Here is a 23,602-nt window from a genome sequence, read left to right as displayed (position 1 = left end):
TTGTTACTGATAATATATAGACATATCAGAATTATAGGACATATCAGAATTATGGGAATCTTATACAATTTTGGAACACAAGCTAATAATATATTTATATGAATATAACCCAAAGAAAGTTTAAACACCATTTTATATTTGGTAATGTTTTTTGTATGGTTTTAATATGCCAAATAAGCCAAATATGTCCCTTTTGGACTTTAGGCTACCTAATATCTAAAAGGGTTAGCCAGATCAAAGAAAAAGCTTAGAATTTGACTTCGGAAAGTTTGTCAAATATCAAAGGTTTAAACACTTGCTATTACAAAATAGAATCCCAGGTCACTATAAGTCATTTAGTTAGCCAAAATGATATCCCTCCTTCTCAGGATGAAGATATATTCCTATCTTATAAAAGCATTCAAGTAACACCCTGGACGTTTTCATGTTACGCTCTTTTTTAGTACCTCATGATTGGCTTTGGTTAGATTTTCTATTTTAACCAATGCTTCTTCCTGTTCTTTCATTTTTAGCTTCTCTTTCAGTTTCTCTGCTTTGAACAGTTAGGTACAGTCATTAAACAGCTTTTGGTTCATCTCCATGAAGAGCTTCAGGATGCTGGATATCAAGCCATGTATTGTCTTGTTCCAATGGGTCTTTGAATTGCAGTACAAGGATGGAAACGTGATGAGCAGAATCTTTGCTGCGTTGTTACTGATCAAGCTCATAAGGTATTCATTATTCCAGTAATAGAGTGCTTGCTCTGCCACCTGCCACCTGGAAGTGTGAGCTGGAGACACATTTGGCTAGCTGCCAGAAGAGAGGCTCCATGATCTTCCAAATTCCAATGGTTCAATTACATCTAAAATTTCTTCTAATTTGTTTAAGAACATTACTTCTTTTGGACTGTAAGGCTTTGGCCCATATTTGAGAAGTGTCTTCACCACTGATTCAGTGAGGGTGCTATCCTTTTCTAAAAACTGTACTACATGATATGCCAGCTGCGGATGGTAGACACTCAGAGATTTCACTTTGTGCAAAGGTATAGCACCTTGAATAAGAAAATCTGTGCTCTTCTTTTAGTGGTAAAACAAATCCATTAATTATACTTCCCAATATATCTAGTAACTCTGCTATACCATCGTGAAGCTGTTTCATAAATAAACCTATGAAATGTAATATTTATCTGTTTTCTTATGTAAGCTCTCAAGCCTAAGAATTTCCCATAGATTCTGCAAAGGCTTGTTTAAGGAAAAGCTCTCTCCCAGGTCAGGCACATGGCTTACACCTGTAATCGCAGCACTTTGGGAGAGTGAGGTGGGTAGATCACTTGAGGCCAAGTGTTCAAGATCAGCCTGAGCAACATGGTGAAACCCCATCTCTATAAAAAATACAAAGATTAGCCAGGTGTGGTGGCACATGCCTTGTAGTCCCAGCTACTCAGGAGGCTGAGGTGGGAGAATTGCTTGAACCTGGGTAGCAGAGGTTGCAGTCAGTGAACTGTAATTGTGCCACTGCACTCCAGCCTGGGTGAGAGAGCAAAATTCTGTCTCAAAACAAACAAAGAAAAAACTAAACAACAACAAAAAACTCTTCCCTTAGCATCTTCACTGTCAAAGCACTCTAAAAGCTGCAGTGCAAACTTCTGACCAATATATTACTTTGCTGTATTAGGTTGGAAACCTGGAGACTCTAAAAATCTTTTTTTTTTTTTTTTGAGACGGAGTCTCGCTCTGTGGCTCAGGCTGGACTGCAGTAGTGTAATCTCGGCTCACTGCAAGCTCCGCCTCCCGGGTTCATGCCATTCTCCTGCCTCAGCCTCCCGAGTAGCTGGGACTACAGGTTCCCACCACCATGCCTGGCTAATTTTTTGTATTTTTAGTAGAGACGAGGTTTCACCGTGTTAGCCAGGATGGTTTCGATCTCCTGACCTCGTGATCCACCCGCCTCAGACTCCCAAAGTGCTGGGATTACAGGCATGAGCCACAGTGCCCGGCCTCTAAAAATCTTAAGAAATATTCATAAACAAACTGTAAATGAGGCCAGGTTGCTTCTGACATTGGTTTGTTTTTCTCTGGGCCAAATTCAGCTTCTGGACACTAGAAGGTGGTAATGTTTGAAACATGTCAACTTCAAACATATGGACTACCTCTGGGTAAACAGGTTCTGTGATCCAATTCCAATGATGGGTGATAAATTCTTCCATTTCACTTAAAGTAGCTCATTGTACTTCCTTCCACTTTAGGTCATTTTGTGGATCAGAAACAAAGTCAAAGAGGACACAACACTGATGTAACTTCCAAATGAAAAGTGTCTCTGGATCAGCAGGAGGAACATCGTTTAAAGATGGTAGTGTTTGAGTTCTTTATTATTGCTCACGCTAAACCTTGACGAATTTTGCTGTTTGTCTTTCTTCACTATGGGCTGACAGATTGGTACATTTATTTTAGCAGATACTGTAGATGGGACAGCAACAAGGCTATTTTTCCTGAAGGAAATTTGCTCTGATCTTACTGTGTCTTGTCCTTCTTTTAAACTTTTTCCACTTTTCCCTGCTTTTGATGATTCTTTTTATTCACGTGCTGCCCCCAACACCCCGCCCTGGCCCCACCCCAAACACACCACCCCACCATTGCCTACCCTTCGAAGCTGCAGTGCCCCCACCTCGTCATCATGCCTCCCTGGCCACAACCACCACCACTGCCATGGGGGACTGAGTCATTCACTGTTCTCATTCCCCTTTTCTAGGCACCCAAAGGCTGCAGTAGCTGTGGTGGCAGCTCCGACATTTTTTAAAAAGCAAAAATGTTACTTGTTGATTGAGAGTAAACTCAACTTTCCATACAAGACCCAATAAAGACAGCATGAGGCTAACCCGAATCTGACTTTTCTCTCTCTCCCTTCCCTCTTTTTTTTTTTTTTTTTTTGGTTGTTTATTTAAAAGGAAAAAAAAAAATCTTTCATTATCTTTTAGTAAATGCATGAAAGTGTTGTTCAAAAGCAAAAGTGAAATTTCATCTTTGCATTAGTGTACTATTCTTAATAAAAGGCCAGGGGTGGTGGCTCCTGTTATCCCAGCACTTTGGGAGGCTGAGGTGTGAATTGCTTGAGCCCAGGAGTTCAAGACCAGCCTGGGCAACATGATGAAATACAAAAAATACAACCAAAAAAAAACAACTAGCCAAGCATGGTGGTGCATGCCTGTGGTCCAGCTACTTGGGAGGCTGAGGTGGGAGGATCACCTAAGCCTGGGTGGTTGAAGTTGCAGTGAGCTGTGATTTCACCACTGCACTCAGCCTAGGCAAAAGAGGGAGACCCTGTCTCAAAGGAAAAAAAAAAGGAGGCCCAGTGTGGTGGATTACATGTCTGTAATCCCAGCACTTTGGGAGATTGAGGTGGGTGGATTTCTTGAGCTCAGCAGTTTGAGACCCATCTGGGCAAACGTGGTGAAGTCCCATCTCCACCAAAAACTACAAAAATTAGGTGGGTGTGGTGGCTTGTGCCTTTAGTCCCAGCTATTCAGGAGGCTGAGGTGGGAGGATTGCTTGAGCTCAGGAGGCGGAGATTGCAGTGATCCAAGCTTGTGTCGCTGCACTCCAGCCTGGGTGACAGGCTGTCCTGCAGAATTGAAGGAAATGATATAGGAGAAGACAGTACAATGGTTTCACTGGTGCCTTTCACTTCAAGGGCATTCTCCAGAGGCCGATGGGCAAACCAAAGTCAATCAGCCCATTTTATAATTGACCCATCCCCCATTCCATGCCTTTTAGGTGCCAATAGAGCATGCTTTTCTTCCTATTTAAATGCAAGAAAGAAGTACCAGCCTGTAGTAATGCCTACACACTGTAAGCAACTGCCATTAACCATCCCTAGAAATATATTTGTTACCTAGCTATTACGCACCAAGGCTAAAAGTTCTACTGTAATGCAAAGTAATTTCTGATGCCCCTAAAAGTCAAAAAGGTCGGGTAACACAATGCAAAACAGAACAGAGCCTTAGATTTTGATAGGGATCTTTCTACTCACAATTCTTGGAGTTCCATGAGGAAAACAGAGGTTTCTCCTGAAATGGTGTCTGCAGTGCCTTCTCTGTTTCTCCCAAGGAGTTCCAGGATATCAGAAATTACCTTAGGCCCTCTCATGTGAGCGTTGAGGGTAGCATGAAGACAGACAGAATTCAGTTGACTGGATATATGTATATATCTATCATATATAAATTATTATATCATATAAACATATATTAAAATTATATATGTTGTATATTATGATTATATATTATATATACTTATATAATATGTATATAATACATATCAGCATTTAGTTGGGCTGACTTTTAATGATAGAGCTTTTTTTTCTAAAAAAAACAAAAAACAAAAATCTTTTAAAATCTCTTATTACCAGATTCTAGCTGGGAGAAACAGCTGACACCTCTGGCCTTTAAGTTTTGTTTTGTTTTGTTTTGTTTTGTTTTCCCCCAAAAGTATTCTCCCAAGTGAAACCAATAAGCTTTAATGAAGGTTAGGACTTAACCATGGATGTATGAGGTATCTCCAAAAAGATAGCAAGCAGTTTTCACAAGATCTAGAATTCCCAGTAGGGTGGCTCAGAGAAAAGAAAATTCAAGAGAGGAAATCAGAAGCTGTCCATGGAGAGGAAAAAGAATCAACAAATTGTAAGTCCCATGACTACCATGGAAGTAACCAGAAAGGACTTACTTCCAAAGCCAGGAGTTGAACCTAGGCTGCCAATGTGAAAGAGCAAAGCCTTAGCCACTGAGTTAGCACAAGGTGGTTGCTGTTGCTTTTTCCAGGAGTCTAGAGCAGTTACTATTGAGCTTGCAAAGGATTTTTAACTATTCAAGAGAATTGAGGCTAGACATGACATTATCATGTGCCCTTTTTAGATGTAAGGAGTCAAAGCCCTATGACTTAACGGCAGAAGTACTTTAAAGGCAATACAGAAAGTTACATGGATGCAATAACCTTTTCAAATCCATAATTTGAATAAACTTTTAGATAACTTTTGAATTAGATGAAAGTATTCTTTTTCTCAATAAGAACACATCTTCTTTGGCACATTTGATATAAACCTGGGAAGTAATAAATCCTGAACTGCCTGTCAGATACTAGCATTTTATAGATGCAATATTAGCATTTTATAGTTCACAATTTTGGAACATATTTCCCATATAATCATTTCTTAATTGGAAATGATCCAAATATTCAATAAGCATCCAAAATAGGCTAGGCACAGTGGCTCACGCCTGTCATCCCAGCACTTTGGGAGGCCAAGGCAGACAGATTGCTTGAGCTCAGGAGTTCAAGACCAGCCTGGGCAACATGGCAAGACCTTGTCTCTTCCAAAAATACAAAGGAAAAAAAAAAAGCAGGATATGGTGATATGCACCTGTGGTTTCAGCTACTTGCGAGGCTGAGGCAGAAGAATCACTTGAGCTCGGGAAACAGATGTTGCAGTGAACAGAAATCACTCCACTGTACCCCAGCCTAGGTGACAGAGCAAGGCTCTGCCTCAAAAAAAAAAACAGATTTAAGATTTTAAATTATACAAAAAGTTTATTTTTTCTAAGCATTTGTCTCATTTATTTTCTCATTTTTAACCATTTTCTCATTTTTAACCATTTTCTCATTTTTAAACATTTATTTAGATTACTTCTGAAAACTAGGTTATGACACAAAGGTGGACATTATTTAAAGTTATTTCTCTATTAACCACTTTTAAAGCTTGTGAACATCAGTTGTTTATTTAAGTAAGAACCTTATAGTCAAATACATGGACATTTTGTTGATAACTTAGAACAGGGGTCCCCAACCCTCAGGCTATGGACTATGGACCAGTCCATAGCCTGTTGGGAGCCATACTGCACACCAGGAGGTAAGCAGGCAAGCAAGTGAAACTTCATTTGTATTTACAGCCACTCCCCATTGCTTGCATTACTGCCTGAGCTCTGCCTCCTGTCAGAGCAGCAGTGGCATTAGAGTCTCATAGGAGTATGCACCCTATTGTGGACTGTGCACGAGAGGGATCGAGGGTGTGTGCTTCTTTTAAGACTCTAATGCCTAATGATCTGTCACTATCTTCCATCATCCCCAGATGGGACAGTCTAGTTACAGGAAAGCAAGCCCAGGGCTCCCACTGATTCTACATTGTGGTGAGTTGTAGAATTATTTCATTATATATACAATGTAATAATAATAGAAATAAAGGGCACAATATATGCAATGTGCTTGAATCATCCCCAAACCATTACCTTCTTCCCGGGGTCCATGGAAAAATTGTCTTCCAGGAAACCAGCCCCTGGTGCCAAGAAGGTTGAGGAGTGCTGACTTAGAAGATTTAGCTGTTCCTGTTAAACAATATTAAATGTCCTATTTGTCAGGCCTCTGAGCCCAAGCTAAGCCATCATATCCCCAGCGACCTGCACGTATACATCCAGACGGCCTGAAGCAACTGAAGATCCACAGAAGTGAAAATAGCTTAACTGATGACATTCCACCATTGTGATTTGCTTCTGCCCCACCCTCACAGATAGATGTACTTTGTAATTTCCCCCAACCGTAGGAAGTTTCTTTGTAATTCTCTCCACCCTTGAGAATGTACTTGGTGAGCTTCACCCCCTGCCCCCAAAACATTGCTCTTAACTTCACCGCCTATCCCAAAACCTATAAGAACCAATGATAATCCCACCACCCTTTGCTGGCTCCTTTTTCGGACTCAGTCCGCCTGTGCCCAGGTGAAATAAACAGCCGTGTTGCTCACAAAAAGCCTGTTTGGTGATCTCTTCACACAGACACGTGAAATATTTGGTGCCGAAGACCCAGGTCAGCGGGACTCCTTCGGGAGACCAATCTGCTGTCCTCATCCTCACTCCGTGAAGAGACCCACCTACGACCTTGGGTCCTCAGACCAACCAGCCCAAGGAACATCTCACCAATTTTAAATCCAGTAAGCGACCTCTTTTTACTCTCTTCTTCTCCAACCTCAGCTATCCCTCAACCTCTTTCTCCTTTCAATCTTGGCGCCACCCTTCAATCTCTCCCTTCTCTTAATTTCAATTCCTTTCATTTTCTGGTAGAGACAAAGGAGACATGTTTTATCCGTGGACCCAAAATGCTGGTCACGGACTCAGGAAGGCAGCCTTCCCCTGGTGTTTAATCATTGCGGGGACGCCTCTCTGATTATTCACCCACGTTCCATTGGTGTCTGTTCTCTGCGGGGACGTCTGCCTTGATCATTCACCCATGTTCCCTTGGTGGCAAGTCAATTGCGGGGACACCTGCTTTGGCTGCTCACCCATGTTGCAGTCCAGGGCTGCTCCCCACCCCCTTCTCTATGTCTCTACCCTTCTCTTTAAACTTGCCTCCTTCACCGTGGGCAACCTTCCACCCTCCATTCCTCCTTCTTCTCCCTTACCCTGTGTTCTTAAGAACTTAAAACCTCTTCAACTCTTACCTGACCTAAAATCTAAGCATCTTATTTTCTTCTGCAATACCACTTGGCCCCAATACAAACTCGACAGTAGTTCCAAATAGCCAGAAAACGGCACTTTCAATTTTTCCATCCTACAAGATCTAAATAATTCTTGTCGTAAAATGGGCAAACGATCTGAGGTGCCTGACGTCCAAGCATTCTTTTACACATTGGTCCCTCCCTAGTCTCTGTTCCCAATGCAACTTGTCCCAAATTCTCCTTCTTTCCCTCCCGCCTGTCCCCTCAGTCCCAACCCCAAGTATCGCTGAGTCTTTCTAATTTTCCTTTTCTACAGACCCATCTGACCTCTCCCCTCCTCGCCAGGCCAAGCTAGGTCCCAATTTTTCCTCAGCCTCCGCTCCCTCACCCTATAATCCTTTTATCTCCCCTCCTTACACCCAGTCTGGCTTACAGTTTCGTTCCTTGACTAGCCCTCCCCCACTTGCCCAGCAATTTCCTCTTTAAAAAGTGGCTAGAGCTAAAGGCACAGTCAAGGTTAATGCTCCTTTTTCTCTATCAGACCTTTCCCAAATCAGCCAGCGTTTAGGCTCTTTCTCAATCAGACCCCACTAAATATATACAGGACTTCCATCCTACAATTTAACCTGGAGTGACTTAAATGTCATCCTAACTTCTACCCTCTCACCAGATGAACGGGAAAGAGTTTTTTCTCTAGCCCAATCTCACACCAATAACTGCCGGCTTCATGAGCCAGACCTCCAGGAAGGCATTAGAGCAGCTCCCCGAGAGGATCCCCAACGGAACTATCAGGCAGATTCCCCACGTATAGCTAGGCGAGATTACATGGTTTCCTGCCTAGTCGAAGGGCTTAAAAAGGCAGCTTACAAAGCTGTTAATTACAACAAACTTAAAGAAACGACCCCAGGTAAAGACGAAAACCCAGCCCAGTTCATGGCCTGTTTAGCAGCAACCCTTAGACGCTTCACCACCCTAGACCCAGAGGAACCAGAAGGCCGCCCTATTCTTAATATGCATTTTATCACCCAGTCAGCTCCCGACATTAGAAAAAGCTCCAAAAATTAGATTCCGGCCCTCAAACCCCACAACAGGACTTAATTAACCTCACCTTCAAGGTGTACAATAATAGAGAAGAGTTGCAATTACTTGCCTCCGCTGTGAGAGAAACCCCAACCACATCTCCAGCACACAAGAACTTCAAAACGCCTAAGCCACAGGGGTCAAGCGTTCCTTCAGGACTTCCTCCCCCAGGATCTTGCTTCAAGTGCTGGAAATCTGGCCACTGGGCCAAGGCATGCCCGCAGCCCCGGATTCCTCCTAAGCTGTGTCCCATCTGTGCGGGACCCCACTGGAAACTGGACTGTTCCAACTGGCCCAAGGCTCTGACTGACTCCTTCCCAGATCTTCTCGGCTTAGCGGCTGAAGACTGACACTGCCCGATCGCCTCGGAAGCCTACAGGACCATCACAGGCGCTTTTGGTAACTCTTACAGTGGAAGGTAAGTCCGTCCTCTTCTTAATTAATATGGAGGCTACCAACTCCACATTACCTTCTTTTCAAGGGTCTGTTTCCCTTGCCTCCATAACTGTTGCATCAATGTTTATACTGACTCTAAATATGCCTTCCATATCCTGCACCACCATGCTGTTTTATGGGCTGAAAGGTTTCCTCACTAAGCAAGGGTCCTCCATCATTAATGCCTCTTTAATACAAAACTCTTCTCCAGGCTGCTTTACTTCCAAAGGAAGCTGGAGTCAGATACTGCAAGGGCCATCAAAAGGCATCAGATCCCATCGCTCAGGGCAATGCTTATGCTGATAAGGTAGCTAAAAAAGCAGCTAGCTTTCCAACTTCTATCCCTCATGGCAGTTTTTCTCCTTATCATCTGGCCACTCCCACCTACTCCCCCATGAAACTTCCACCTACTCCCCGGCCGAAACTTCCACCTATCTCTTCTGACACAAGGCAAAGGGTTCTTGGACCAAGGAAAATACCTCCTTCCATTCTGTTCTATCATCATTTCATAACCTCTTCCATGTAGGTTACAAGCCGCTAGCTCATCTCTTAGAACCTCTCATTTCCTTTCCATCGTGGAAATCTGTCCTCAAGGAAATCACTTATCAGTTGTTCCATCTGCCATTCTAGTATTCCTCAGGGATTGTTCAGGCCCCCTCCCTTCCCTACACATCAAGCTCGGGGATTTGCCCCTGCCCGGGACTGGCAAATTGACTTTATTCACATGCCCCGAGTCAGAAAACTAAAATATCTCTTAGTCTGGGTAGACACTTTCACTGGATGGGTAGAGGCCTTTCCCACAGGGCCTGAGAAGGCCACTGCGGTCATTTCTTCCTTTCTGTCAGACATAATTCCTCGGTTTGGCCTTCCGACCTCTATACAGTCTGATAACAGACCAGCCTTTAATAGTGAAATCACCCAAGCAGTTTCTCAGGCTCTTGGTATTCAGTGACACCTTTATATCCTTTACCGTCCTCAATCTTCAGGAAAGGCAGAACGGACTAATGGTCTTTTAAAAACACACCTCACCAAGCTCAGTCACCAACTTAAAAAGGACTAGACAATACCTTTACCACTTGCCCTTCTCACAATTCAGGCCTGTCCTCGGAATGCTACAGGGTACAGCCCATTTGAGCTCCTGTGTGGACACTCCTTTTTATTAAGTCCCAGTCTCATTCCAGACACCAGACCAACTTGGACTGGACCCCAAAAAACTTGTCATCCCTACTGTCTTCTGTCTAGTCATACTCCTATTCACCGTCCATTCTCAACTACTCATGAATGCCCTGCTCGTGTTTACACTGCCGGTTTACACTGTTTCTCCAAGCCATCACAGCTCATATCTCCTGGTGCTATCCCAAACCGCCACTCTAAATTCCCTCTTAAAGTAAATAAATAATCTTTGCTGGCAAGGCTATGCTGAACCTCCTTGGGCACTCTAATTAGATGTCCTAGGTCCTCCCAATTCTTAGTCCTTCAATACCTGTTTTTTTCTCCTTCTCTTACTCAGACCTTTTATCTTCTGTTTAGTTTTTTAATTCATACAAAACCGCATCCAGGCCATCACCAATCATTCTATACGACAAATGTTTCTTCTAACAAACCGACAATATCACCCCTTACCACAAAATCTTCCTTCAGCTTAATCTCTCCCACTCTAGGTTCCCACACCGCCCCTAATCCCGCTTTAAGCAGCCCTGAGAAACATCCCCCATTATCTCTCCATACCACCCCTCAAAAATTTTCACTGCCCCAACACTATTTTGTTTTATTTTTCTTATTAATATAAGAAGGCAGGAATGTCAGGCCTCTGAGCCCAAGCCAAGCCATTGCATCCCCTGTGACCTTCATGTATTCGCCCAGATGGCCTGAAGTAACTGAAGAATCACAAAATAAGAGAAAATGCCCTGCCCCTGACTTAACTGATGACATTCCACCACAAAAGAAGTGAAAATGCCGGTCCTTGCCTTAAGTGATGACATTACCTTGTGAAATTCCCTTTCCTGGCTCAAAAAGCTCCCCCACTGAGCACCTTGTGACTCTCACTCCTGCCCACCAAGAGAACAACGCCCCTGTGACTGTAATTTTCCTTTACCTACCCAAATCCTATAAAACGGCCCCACCCTTATCTCCCTTGGCTGACTCTCTTTTTCTCCCGCCTGCACCCAGGTGATTACAAAGCTTTATTGCTCACACAAAGCCTGTTTGGTGGTCTCTTCACATGGACGTGCATGACACTATTTATCAAAAATTACACAAACAGGCCGGGCGTGGTGGCTCAAGCCTGTAATCCCAGCACTTTGGGAGGCCGAGGCGGGTGGATCACGAGGTCAGGAGATCGAGACCATCCTGGCTAACATGGTGAAAACCTGTCTCTACTAAAAATACAAAAAACTAGCTGGGCACGGTGGCGGGCGCCTGTAGTCCCAGCTACTCGGAGGCTGAGGCGGGAGAATGGCGTGAACCCGGGAGGCGGAGCTTGCAGTGAGCCGAGATCGCGCCACTGCACTCCAGCCTGGGTGACAGAGTGAGACTCCGTCTCAAAAAAAAAAAAAAAATTACACAAACAAAGATCATTCTTTTTGGGGCTAGGTTTACAGTTTTATAACTTTTATGCCAAATTTTGATGCCTTATAATATCTGGCAGAGATAAATATGAAACCACTTGATCAATAAATCTGAACAAAAATGTATATTGACAATTCATAAGACATTTCTAATATTATTTCACCAATAATTTTAAAGCCAACTTATTTATTGAAGATTTTACTTAAGTCTCATGAGTCCTCCTTAACTTTAAGTGAATTTGGTACCTTGTAGCAGCAACATATAACAAAATACATGTGTGTACACATAAACACACATATACATACTCATATAAACAAAGATCCTATAGCTTTTGTTTTTGAACTCTAGCCAAGAGATATCAATGCAGACTCATCCGTTTATTAAAAAACAGTTGAATCCAAATGGTCGTTTTTATCTTAACACCAGTATAACAGCAGATTTAAAGCAGGCAGAAAAGCAAATAGAGGAATATATAGTCTGGCCAGCCTCTGCATAGGAGCCAGGTTTTACAAGCAGGGCATGAGAGAGAGAGAGGAGAAGGAAATAAAAAGAACAGTAAAGTGATAGAAAGGGAGCTCAAGAGCTTCCAGTCACTTACACGGCACAGGGTTGCTACTCCCATCACCCTTGTTTATCTCCCATTCAGGAGAGACTCAGACCCAGGGTCCACATGATATGGGATGGGACCCTCCCACCTTCACAAGTAACTGGTCAAGATGAGCTCTTTCAGTCATAGAGAGATAGGGGAGCCTGCAGTTGAGAGGACTAAGGCTGTAGGTGGCTCTCTGAAGATAGAAGAGTGAGATTGGAAGTAGAGAGGAAAGAAAGAAATCAGGGCCCATTCACAAAGTGCTTGCAAACAAACAGCATACTTCCAAACGAGTCTCCAATCAAGGAGGCTGAGTGAGGTCCTGAATGCCCCTCCCCAGGTCCAAATGGTTCCATAGGCCCAGCAAAGCTCCTATGGTGCTGCACTTACAAATAGAAATACCTAAAAGGCTCAGATGCTGTCACTAGCAGCCAAGTCTGAGGTAGAACAGGGCCCCAGTGACACCCCAAAAGAAGCAGAGGGTGATCGGGTGCACTTCCAGCTAACTCAGCCACTTTCAAAGTTTGCCAGGTTTTACAGAGGTCACTTTCTTTGTACCAGCAGAGAGTTGAAGGCAGGTGTGCCGTGAGGCACAAGGGAGGCTCCCCCAAAACAAAAGCATTTTTGGCAGCTGCTGAGAAGTTCCCAGATGTTCCTGTCATGAGATCTGCTAGCCACGAGCAGCTGGTGCTCACAGGTGACCCCACACCTTGCCTGGTAGCAAAACCTGGCTGTCAGGCACAGACTCACCCAGAGCACGCAGCACTTTCCCTATATGCGCCACCAAAATTGTAACCAAAATGCAGGTTCAGCTATTTGCTGCTTGCAGAGTCCAACTAAGGTCTGGTATAAAGAAAGTGATTTTTTTTTTTAAATTCCAAAGCTAGATGAGGGGAACAAGTACAGGCTTCCTGCCTAAAATATAACTTTGCTTTTGGAGCAGAAAGTGCGCACTTTTAAAGGGGGCTTAACATGAACGGCACATGGGGTGGGGGGAAGTAAGCAACTGGGACTTCTACATGTTAGCTTGGTACCTTATCTACTAGGTGGTCAAGGCGGTGACTGCCTGTTTCTTTGTGGGCATGTGTACTTTGGGCTGTGAATTGACTGTTATCTCTCAAGGCAACCTCCTGGTGGGTGAGATTTCCTTTCTGGAGCTCCTAAGCAGATAGTTAAATGAACTTGCCCTGTGGGGAATGTCTGGTGAAGGGGAGGTAAAAGGCTATACTTGCATTTCTAAAGGACTAACTAGAAAGTGGGAAAAGGAGGAAAGATAAAAGAAGATAGAAAAAATAAATAAATTTTCTCTTACAAAAAATGGGAAAGTTGGTTACAGTCCCAGCTACTTGGGAAGCTGAAGCAGGAGGATTGCTTGAGCCTGGGAGGTCAAGGCTGCAGTGAACCATGATCACACCACTGCATTCCAGCCTGGGTGACAGAGTGAGACCCTCTCTCAAAAATGAAAAGTGATATGGTTTTGCTCTGTGTCCCCACCCAAATCTTATCTCGAATTGTAATTCCCATGCACTGAGGAAGGGACCTGTAGTCCCCACGTGTCGAGAAAGGGAGATAATCGGATCATGGGGGCAGTTTCCTCCATGCTGTTCTCGTGATAGTGAGTGAGTTCTCATGAGATCTGATGGTTTTATAAGTGTTTGGAAGTTCTTCCTTCTCTTTTTTCTGTCCCTCTCACCTCTGCCATGTGAGACATGTCTGCTTCCCCTTCCACCATAATTGTGTTTCCTGAGGCCTGCCAGCCATGCACAACTGTGAGCTGATTAAACCTCTTTCCTTCATAAATTACCCAATCTCAGGTATTTCTTTACAGCAGTGCGAAAACAAACTAATACAAAAAGAAAGAGAGAGAGAGAGAAGCAGAGAGACATAAAGAGCAAGTAAGCAAGCAAACTTTTCCTGGCCATCTTAACTGAACTTTTACTTATACCATTTTGTCCTTGGTTTGAGCAAATGATGGTACAATATATAGGACTAATGTCTTAGCTCTGTGCTTTTGAAATAAACATTTTCTATCTCATTTCACCTAAGAATGGTCCCTTTATAAAGACAAATATAGGGTTACCTAGATAATAATTGCCTAGGGCAATAAAATAGGCAATTGGAAGAGTGTATGGGGAAAAAAAAAACCTATTTAAAAACTGGCTAATGAGACTCGTGTAAACCTTTAAGATCTGCTTCTATCTATGTATCTGTGTCATGTGTATGATGTTTCACTACCAAAATATATAATAGAGCTCCAACTGAGAGGAGCCGGGCACATTCCTCAGCCCCGGGCTCAAAACGAACAAGCCCAATACAAACACATCCCATCCTCCCATCCCACTACATATCGCCATATATCTCTCAAACTTCCTGAGCCCAGTACAAACACATCCCATCCTCCCATCCCACCACATATTGCCATATGTCTCTCAAACTTCCTGAGCCCAGTACAAACACCACCTGGAAAAGTCTCCGATAAGGAGGCAGCCGTTCAAAGTTTTACTGGAAGCGCGGGAACCAAAAGAATTCCTTTGTTCCCCTGTAACGTTCGGGCTATAAAAAGCAAACACTCGCATTGTTCGGGGCCCTCTTGTATGCTGTGTAATGGAGGGACCAAGTTTGAACTTGTCATAAAGATCCTTGCCGCTTGGCTTTGACTCTGGACTCTGGTGGTCTTCTTTGGGGAATAGAGGGTCTGGGCATAACATCTGGGGGCTCGTCCAGGATTCTCCCAAGCCCACCAGACCCCTGGTCAACGGATCTACTAGGATCGATCTACTGATAGGTGAGCCGGCTCGTCTCCGTTTGTCTGTCTGTGTCTGTTCTGAATCTGAATCTGCGACTCGCGAGGTCTGAAACTGGAGCTGGCACAGTCCTGGCGGACGTGCTATAGAACGGCCAGCGGAGACCGGTGGGAGACGTCCCCTGGCGCTTGTCTGATCTAGCTAACGATCTGAACTGCCCCGACCGCCGGTTTGGGGTTTGGGCAGTAGCTGTCTCTGATCTGAACTGCCCCGACCGCCGGTTTGCCCCGAGCGCCGGTTTGGGGTTTGGGCAGTAGCTGTTTCTGATCTGAACTGCCCCAACTGCTGGTTTGGGGTTTGGGCAGTAGCTGTCTCTGATCTGCACTGCCCCAAGCGCCGGTTTGGGGTTTGGGCAGTAGCTGTCTCTGACCTGAACTGCCCCGAGCGCCGGTTTGAGGTTTGGGCAGTAACTGTCTCTGATCTGGGCTGTCGGAGCACGATCGCGACTAAATATCATTAATAAGTCAGATCAGATTTCCTTTGCAGGGATTCAAACCCACATTCCTTTACAGGAAGGGACTACAAATTATTACAGGATGGGTAATACCCAGAGCACTCCTCTATCTCTCTTTACAAATAATTTCAAAGAAGTAAGAGCAAGGGGCCATGATCTTGGTATGGAAATCAGGAAAGGAAAGCTAATTACTCTGTGTCGCTCCGAATGGCCTGCCTTTGATGTAGGGTGGCCACCCGAAGGGACCTTCCGACTTGCGGTCATCACTAGGGTAAAGTCCAAGATTTTCCTACCTGGGTGTGCGGGCCACTTAGATCAAATCCCATATATCCTCATATGGCAGGACCTTGTTGAGAACCCGCCTCCTTGGCTGTCCCCTTTCCAATTAGCCTCTGAACCCTATAAGACACTGGTTGTTCGACCACTAAAATCCAAGCAACCAACTGCCCCCCCCATCCTGTTCTACCTGATAGCGGGGACCCACTGTTCACAGAACCCCCTCCGTACCCCTCCGGGCCCCAGGCCCCGACCCCCCGGGCTGAGTCGCGGGAGGGAGCAGGCGGAGGAGAGGCGGCCGGCACACATGGGCCCGCTGACAGGGAAGGTAACTTTGAAGGGCCAGCGGGGTGGACGCGAGGGCGCACTTCGCGGGCTAGCCCCCCCCAGCCGCCTGACTCCATGGTGGCTTTACCCCTTCGGGAAATAGGACCCCCAGATGACACAGGAATCCCCAGGCTCCAGTACTGGCCATTCTCCCCCAGTGATCTGTATAACTGGAAGACTCAGAATGCTCGGTTTTCAGACAACCCCAAAGATTTACTGGCTTTACTGGATAGTGGCATGTTCACCCACCAGCCCACTTGGGATGATTGCCAGCAGCTCCTCCGAATCTTGTTTACCACGGAAGAGTGAGAGAGAATACAGGTAGAAGCTAGAAAGCTGGTCCCGGGGGATGACAGTCAACCGACTGCCAACCCCGACCTCATAAACGCGACCTTTCCTCTGACCAGGCCAGCGTGGAACTACAACACGGCAGAAGGTAGGGGACGGCTACACCTTTATCGCCAGACTCTAATGGCAGGTCTCCGGGCAGCTGCTCGCAAGCCCACTAATTTGGCTAAAGTATATTCTATTCTGCAGGGAAAGACAGCCCAGCCACCTACTTAGAAAGATTAATGGAAGCTTTTAGACAGTACACCCCCATAGATCCAGAGGCTCCAGGAAGTCAGGCAGCTGTTGTAATGTCTTTCGTAAATCAGGCAGCCCCAGATGTTAAAAAAAAAACTCCAGAAATTAGAAGACTTAGAAGGAAAGCGGATCCAAGACCTCCTTCAGATAGCCCAGCGGGTTTACAATAACAGAGATACTCCAGAGGAAAGGCAATTTAAGGCCACTGAAAAAATGACCAAGGTCCTGGCAGCAGTGGTACAGAAAGAGCATCTACAGCCAGGGTACACCCAACCTAGGCGGCCCCCCAGGCATGATAACCTGAGAAAAGACCAATGTGCCTACTGCAAGGAGGCTGGCCACTGGGTAAGAGACTGCCCCAAAAAGAAACAACGAGGACAGGGACCCCCTAGGTCTACACCCGTACTAGTCACTCAAGATGAAGACTAGGGAAGACGGGGTTCGGATCCCCTCCCCGAACCTAGGGTAACTTTGCAAGTGGAGGGGTCCCCAGTCCAGTTCTTGGTCGATACGGGAGCACAGCACTCAGTCTTAGTTAAAACTAATGGGAAATTGTCCTCCAAGTCCTCGTGGGTACAAGGGGCCACAGGAGTTAAAAAATACCCATGGACAACACAAAGGACAGTAAACCTCAGAGCCAAGAATGTAACCCATTCTTTCCTGGTCATCCCTGAGAGCCCCTGTCCCCTATTAGGGAGAGACCTGCTAACTAAAATGGGAGCACAGATCCATTTCCTCCCTGAAGGGCCGGTCGTGACCAACTCCCACAATCGGCCCGTGTCCGTCCTGACTATAACCCTAGAAGATGAGTACCGGCTCCACCAGGAGTGAGCGGCCCCTGACCAGGACATAGCAACCTGGCTCCAGCAATATCCAGAAGCTTGGGCGGAAACGGGGGGCTTAGGACTAGCAAAACACCGTCCTGCCTTGTTTGTTGAACTTAAGCCTGGGACAGACCCCGTGCGGGTACGCCAATACCCGATGCCCCTAGAGGCTAAGAAAGGAATTGCCCCGCATATCCACCAGCTCCTTGACCAAGGGGTCCTTCGCCCATATCACTCGCCCTGGAATACTCCATTGTTGCCAGTACGAAAACCTAATAGTGGAGAATACAGACCTGTACAAGACTTAAGAGAAATCAATAAGAGGGTTGTGGACATACATCCAACTGTGCCTAACCAGTATACCCTCCTGAGTACCTTAAACCCTAAACATCAATGGTACACTGTTTTAGATTTGAAAGATGCTTTCTTCAGTTTGCCTTTAGCCCCTCAGAGCCAAAAGCTCTTTGCCTTCGAGTGGAATGACCCTGATAGGGGCATAAGTGGCCAATTGACATGGACCAGGCTGCCGCAGGGATTTAAAAACACTCCTACCCTGTTCGATGAGGCCCTCCATGAAGACCTGGGTGAGTACCGACGCAAACACCCTGAAATAACTTTACTACAGTATGTTGATGACCTCCTAATTGCTGCTGAGACCCAAGAAGCTTGCATCCAAGGGACCAAGGGTCTCTTACAAGCTCTGGGGAATCTGGGCTACCAAGCCTCGGCAAAGAAAGCTCAAATCTGTAAGCCAGAGGTAACATATCTAGGGTACCTGCTTAAAGAAGGGCAGCGCTGGTTAACAGATGCCCGGAAACAAACTGTTCTGCAGATCCCCAGGCCACAATCCACCCGACAAGTGAGGGAATTCCTGGGGTCGGCGGGATTTTGCAGACTATGGATACCTGGGTTCGCAGAACTGGCTAAACCCTTGTATCAGGCAACCCGGGGGCAGCAGCCATTTAATTGGACAGACGAAGCCGAGTCGGCTTTCCAACAGATTAAAACCGCCTTACTCTCTGCGCCTGCACTGGGGCTACCTGATGTTACCAAGCCCTTCCACCTATATGTGGATGAGAATACGGGTGTCGCCAAGGCGGTAATAACTCAGAACTTAGGCCCCTGGCGGAGGCCAGTTGCCTACCTGTCAAAGAAGTTAGACCCAGTGGCTGCCGGGTGGCCCCCTTGTCTCCGAATGATTGCGGCCATGGCTCTGATGGTGCAAGATGCTGATAAACTTGTCATGGGACAAGAATTGCGGGTCGTTACTCCACATGCCATCGAAGGTGTACTCAAACAGCCACCTAATCGATGGATGAGTAACGCCCGGCTCACCCACTACCAAGGACTACTACTAAATCCTCTCAGGATAACTTTCCTGCCCCCAACGACCTTAAACCCTGCCTCGCTGCTGCCCAACCCGGACCTGGACGCCCCACTCCACGACTGCACCGAGATACTAGCTCAGGTGCACGGAGTTCGAGAAGACCTGCAGGACCAGCCACTTCCTGACGCTGACCTCGTCTGGTTCACTGATGGGAGCAGCTTCATGCATCAAGGCCAGAGGTACGCTGGAGCGGCAGTGACTTCAGAGACTGAGGTAATCTGGGCGGAACCCCTGCCCCCGGGGACATCGGCCCAGAAGGCCGAACTGATGGCGCTCACCCAAGCTCTTACCTTAGGGGCGGGGAAGAAGCTGACAGTATATACAGACAGCCGATATGCTTTTGCAACGGCGCATATACATGGGGCCATTTACAGGGAGCGAGGGTTACTGACGGCTGAAGGAAAAGAGATAAAAAACAAGCAAGAGATCCTAGCCCTGCTAACAGCCCTATGGAGGCCAGAAAAGTTAGCCATTGTGCATTGCCCAGGGCATCAGAAACCAACTACTCCAACTGCTCAAGGCAACTTCCTGGCAGACCAAACTGCAAGGAATGTGGCAAAGGCTCCCAGCCAACTCCTTACACTCCAGCTCCCTGACCCGGGCCCCCGGGACTTGCCAAATTTCCCTGAATATTTAGAACAAGATCTCCAGTGGATTGACAAACTTCCCCTGAAACAAGTCCAGAATGGGTGGTGGACTGATACTAATGACCAAACCATCCTACCAGAAAAATTAGGACAACAGGTGTTAGAACACATCCACCGAACCACCCACCTGGGGGCCCGGCGGATGATAGACCTGATCAGACGCTCCAAGCTCAAAATCAGACATATAGCTGAGACGGCCAGCAGTATCGTGACAGGTTGCAAAGTCTGCCAGCTTAACAACGCATACCCCCAATCTCAAGCTGCAACAGGAACAAGGCTCAGGGGAACCAGGCCCGGTATCTACTGGGAAGTAGATTTTACTGAAATAAAGCCAGGAAAGTACGGGTACCAGTACTTACTTGTCTTTGTAGATACTTTTTCAGGGTGGACTGAAGCATTCCCAACCAAAAGAGAAACTGCTCAGGTTGTAGCAAAGAAAATTCTGGAAGAGATCCTTCCCAGCCCTGCAGAAAATTCATCAAGAAATCTGGCCCAAGCTGAAGGAACTATATGAGACCGGTCCCCCGCCGACACCCCATCTGCACCAGCCAGGAGACTGGGTCCTGGTCAAGCGACACCGACAAGAGACCCTAGAACCCAGGTGGAAAGGACCACTCCTGGTACTCCTAACCACACCCACCGCCCTAAAGGTAGAAGGCATCGCGTCGTGGATCCACTACACCCACGTCAAGCTGGTGGACCCAACCTCTGACCTCCTGGGACCAATCACGGCGGCGGCTGAAGCACCGGACACGTGGACTGTGGACAGAGCTAAGAACAACCCCTTAAAACTCACCCTGTGCCGACAGCATAGCTCACTGCAAACATGCAGTTAGGTAGTCTGACTCTAACGTTGGTCGCCCTAGTGGCCGCTGGGGAAAACATAAAGCCAGCTCCTAATCCCTTTGTCTGGAGATTCTGGCTTTATGAAAACCAAACCCACCCTGGGCAACCTCATAAGCCCGGGAAATTAGTGGCCAGTGCAGATTGCCCCTTCTCAGGGTGCAATAGCCCAATTTTACTAAATTTTACCGATTTCCCAATAGCCAAACCAGTGGCACCAATGATATGCTTCGAGTATGATCAGACTCAATACAACTGTAAGCACTATTGGTGGCACCAAAGTGCCAGCTGCCCTTATAACTATTGTATCGTCCATAAATACCAATGGTGGGGTGGAAAAGAACAGATAGATCCCAGATGGCCCTTCCATCGTAGACGAGATGGAGACCTTTCATATACATGGATAGTTAGAGACCCCTGGAACTCCCGCTGGACCACGCCTCAACACGGGGCTGTATACTACTCCTCCGCCTCCACATGGCCTAGCAGTCACCTCTATCTGTGGCGGGGTCTAGTGCAGGTACGGCCCCTGGTCCATGGAAATATCCAGCGACAAGAAAACCGCCTGACACAAGATTTACGTCCTTTTTCCTGGTTAAAATTATTGCAAGAAGGATTAGAACTTGCTAACCTTACAGGACTTCACAGCCTGTCTGGCTGCTGTGTGCCACTCTAGGGCGTCCACCGCTAACCGCTGTCCCCCTGCCGTGGGGCTCCTCTACCTCTGCCCAAGCTAACAACCACCGAAACCTCTCATATGCCCCTATCCCTAACGTGCCACTATACCTAAACCCCAGTCAAGAAAAGTTTCCCTACTGTTTCTCAGGAACTAATTCCAGCCTCTGCAGCATCACTGCAACGCCCCCTAATATCACCTTAAGGGCTCCGTCAGGCATATTCTTCTGGTATAATGGAACATTATCTAAAAACCTATCAAGCCCCTCTGTTACCAACCTACTGTGTCTTCCTGTCACATTAGTTCCCCGGTTGACTCTACTTACTGCCGGAGAGTTCCTAGGGTATACCGGTAACTGGACTAGTGCTGTTATTCACCCAGTCCCTAGACCGAGACCTGCACGAGCCATATTTCTCCCCCTCATTGCAGGAATCTCCCTCACCGCATCCTTCATGGCAGCCGGACTGGCGGGGGGAGCCTTAGGTCACACCCTCATAGAAAGTAACAAGCTGTGCCAACAATTTGCCATTGCTATGGAGGAGTCAGCTGAGTCCCTTGCCTCCCTCCAGCGGCAGCTCACGTCCCTAGCACAGGTAACCTTGCAGAACCGGAGGGCCTTAGACCTACTCACTGCTGAAAAAGGGGGTACGTGTATGTTCCTAAAGGAAGACTGTTGTTTCTACATAAATGAATCAGGACTTGTGGAGGACCGGGTCCAACAGTTACGCAAGTTAAGCACAGAAGTAAGAACACGGCAGTTTGCTTCAGCTGCAGACCAATGGTGGAACTCATCTATGTTTTCTCTGTTAGCCCCCTTCCTTAGACCCCTGCTGAGTCTTCTATTTCTGCTTACCGTAGGACCTTGTGTTGTTAACAGAATTTTGCGGTTCGTTAGAGAAAGATTTGACACTATACAACTCATGGTCCTCAGAGCCCAATACCAACCTGTAGACGCTGAAACAGAATCAGACTTGTAAGACCCAAGATTGGCTCTAGAGATACCTGAAAAGAAGGGGGGGATGAGAGGAGCCGGGCACATTCCTCAGCCCCGGGCTCAAAACAAACAAGCCCAATACAAACACATCCCATCCTCCCATCCCACCACATATCACCATATGTCTCTCAAACTTCCTGAGCCCAGTACAAACACCACCTGGAAAAGTCTCCGATAAGGAGGCAGCCGTTCAAAGTTTTACTGAAAGCACGGGAACCAAAAGAGTTCCTTTGTTCCCCTGTAACTTTCGGGCTATAAAAAGCAAACACTCGCATTGTTCGGGGCCCTCTTGTATGCTGTGTAATGGAGGGACCAAGTTCGAACTTGTCATAAAGATCCTTGCCGCTTGGCTTTGACTCTGGACTCTGGTGGTCTTCTTTGGGGAATAGAGGGTCTGGGCATAACACCAACTAATTGGCTTAAAGAAAAAAAGTAAGTGCTTAAATCAAATACTTTATCAGAAGAACAGAAACTTTAACTCAAATATCTTTTCGTTCACATGACCTTAATAATCTTTTGTAAATAAAGATAATTTTATAATTACTGGTGAAATAAAATAGAATCATCTTCAGAATTTAATGTAGACATTTGATCTGAATTAGGTAGGTCAGATGCTATCTTTGCTAGATGTTTTAAGGTTATAAACTGCTTCTGGAATATTTTTGATGCTTGTTTGACTTGCCTGTGTTAGCACCTTTAGATTCTAGGCTCTAAAAGGTGGCATGGTAGGGCCTGGGGACATGTGGAATTCTCTCTGGCCCAACTATGCCTCCACACCGTGGTAGGAAGGGTCATGTATTATCTGCAGCTCTCTCCTTTTGTCCTGGGCTACATATCTGACACATAAATTGCTTACCTCCTAGGTTTTTTGTTTAAAAATTATGAAGAGTTAACATTGTAACTAATATATGTGATTAAAACCACTAGATAGGAGAGAAAAATTCTATATGTAAAGTATATAAGGAAAGTAGCATGTGTTTTTGGTAAAAGGTCAGAGAAATGTAGTTTTTGTTTTTGTTTTTGTTTTTAAAGGGAAAGTGATTTTTCCTAGCTTAGAGGGTTTTTAAGTTGTTTTAAATGGAAGGAAAAATTATAGATAAAATGAAATGGATATAGAAAATTGGAAAAGTAAATTTTTGTCCTAAGATAAAATGATAGGATAAAAGTGAAGCTTTAAGTAAGATTTGCGATGAATTGATCTTATGAAAGGAATTTTTTTGTGTGATCAAGTTGGCTACAATTTAAAGGGTATTATTTAGTTTTTCTGTAAATTAAACATTAATATCAAGAGCACACTGATGCAGGGCCAGAGTCAGATGCCCTGTGTTGGAATAAAAGGGTTTTCTTAGAGCGCTGATCTGTTTTTACTAGAAAATTCTAAAAGATTTACAGATATCTTACCTTATGGTCAAAGTGATTGAGATTAAATGGATTTGTTTATAAGATTTTATTAAAAATTAACTTCAGTGTTAGTAATATACTATGCAAAGGCCAAATTTGGCTTTCTCTTTTAAACAAGATTTTCATGTAATAATTAAGAAACAGTAAAATATGTTTGCTTACTTTTTGAGTAAACTGCCAAAAAAAAGGAAAAAAGAGGAAAGTAAAGAGACAGATTCAGTTGGCTGCATGCTGTCTTTATTAGGTCTTATTGTTTGGGAAACCGA

At 45.6% G+C, this 23,602-nt stretch overlaps 1 pseudogene; it reads right to left on the bottom strand.

The window, feature by feature from the left end:
• Window positions 1–422: 422 nt before the first annotated feature.
• On the bottom strand, window positions 423–2,200 carry LOC102115485 (serine/threonine-protein phosphatase 2A 56 kDa regulatory subunit gamma isoform-like; annotated as a pseudogene).
• Between the last annotated feature and the right edge of the window lie 21,402 nt (window positions 2,201–23,602).

The sequence above is a fragment of the Macaca fascicularis genome, chromosome 3 (assembly GCF_037993035.2).
Source record: "Macaca fascicularis isolate 582-1 chromosome 3, T2T-MFA8v1.1".
In the NCBI taxonomy this organism is placed as follows: Eukaryota; Metazoa; Chordata; class Mammalia; order Primates; family Cercopithecidae; genus Macaca; species Macaca fascicularis.
This window is presented reverse-complemented; position numbering and strand designations above follow the sequence as displayed.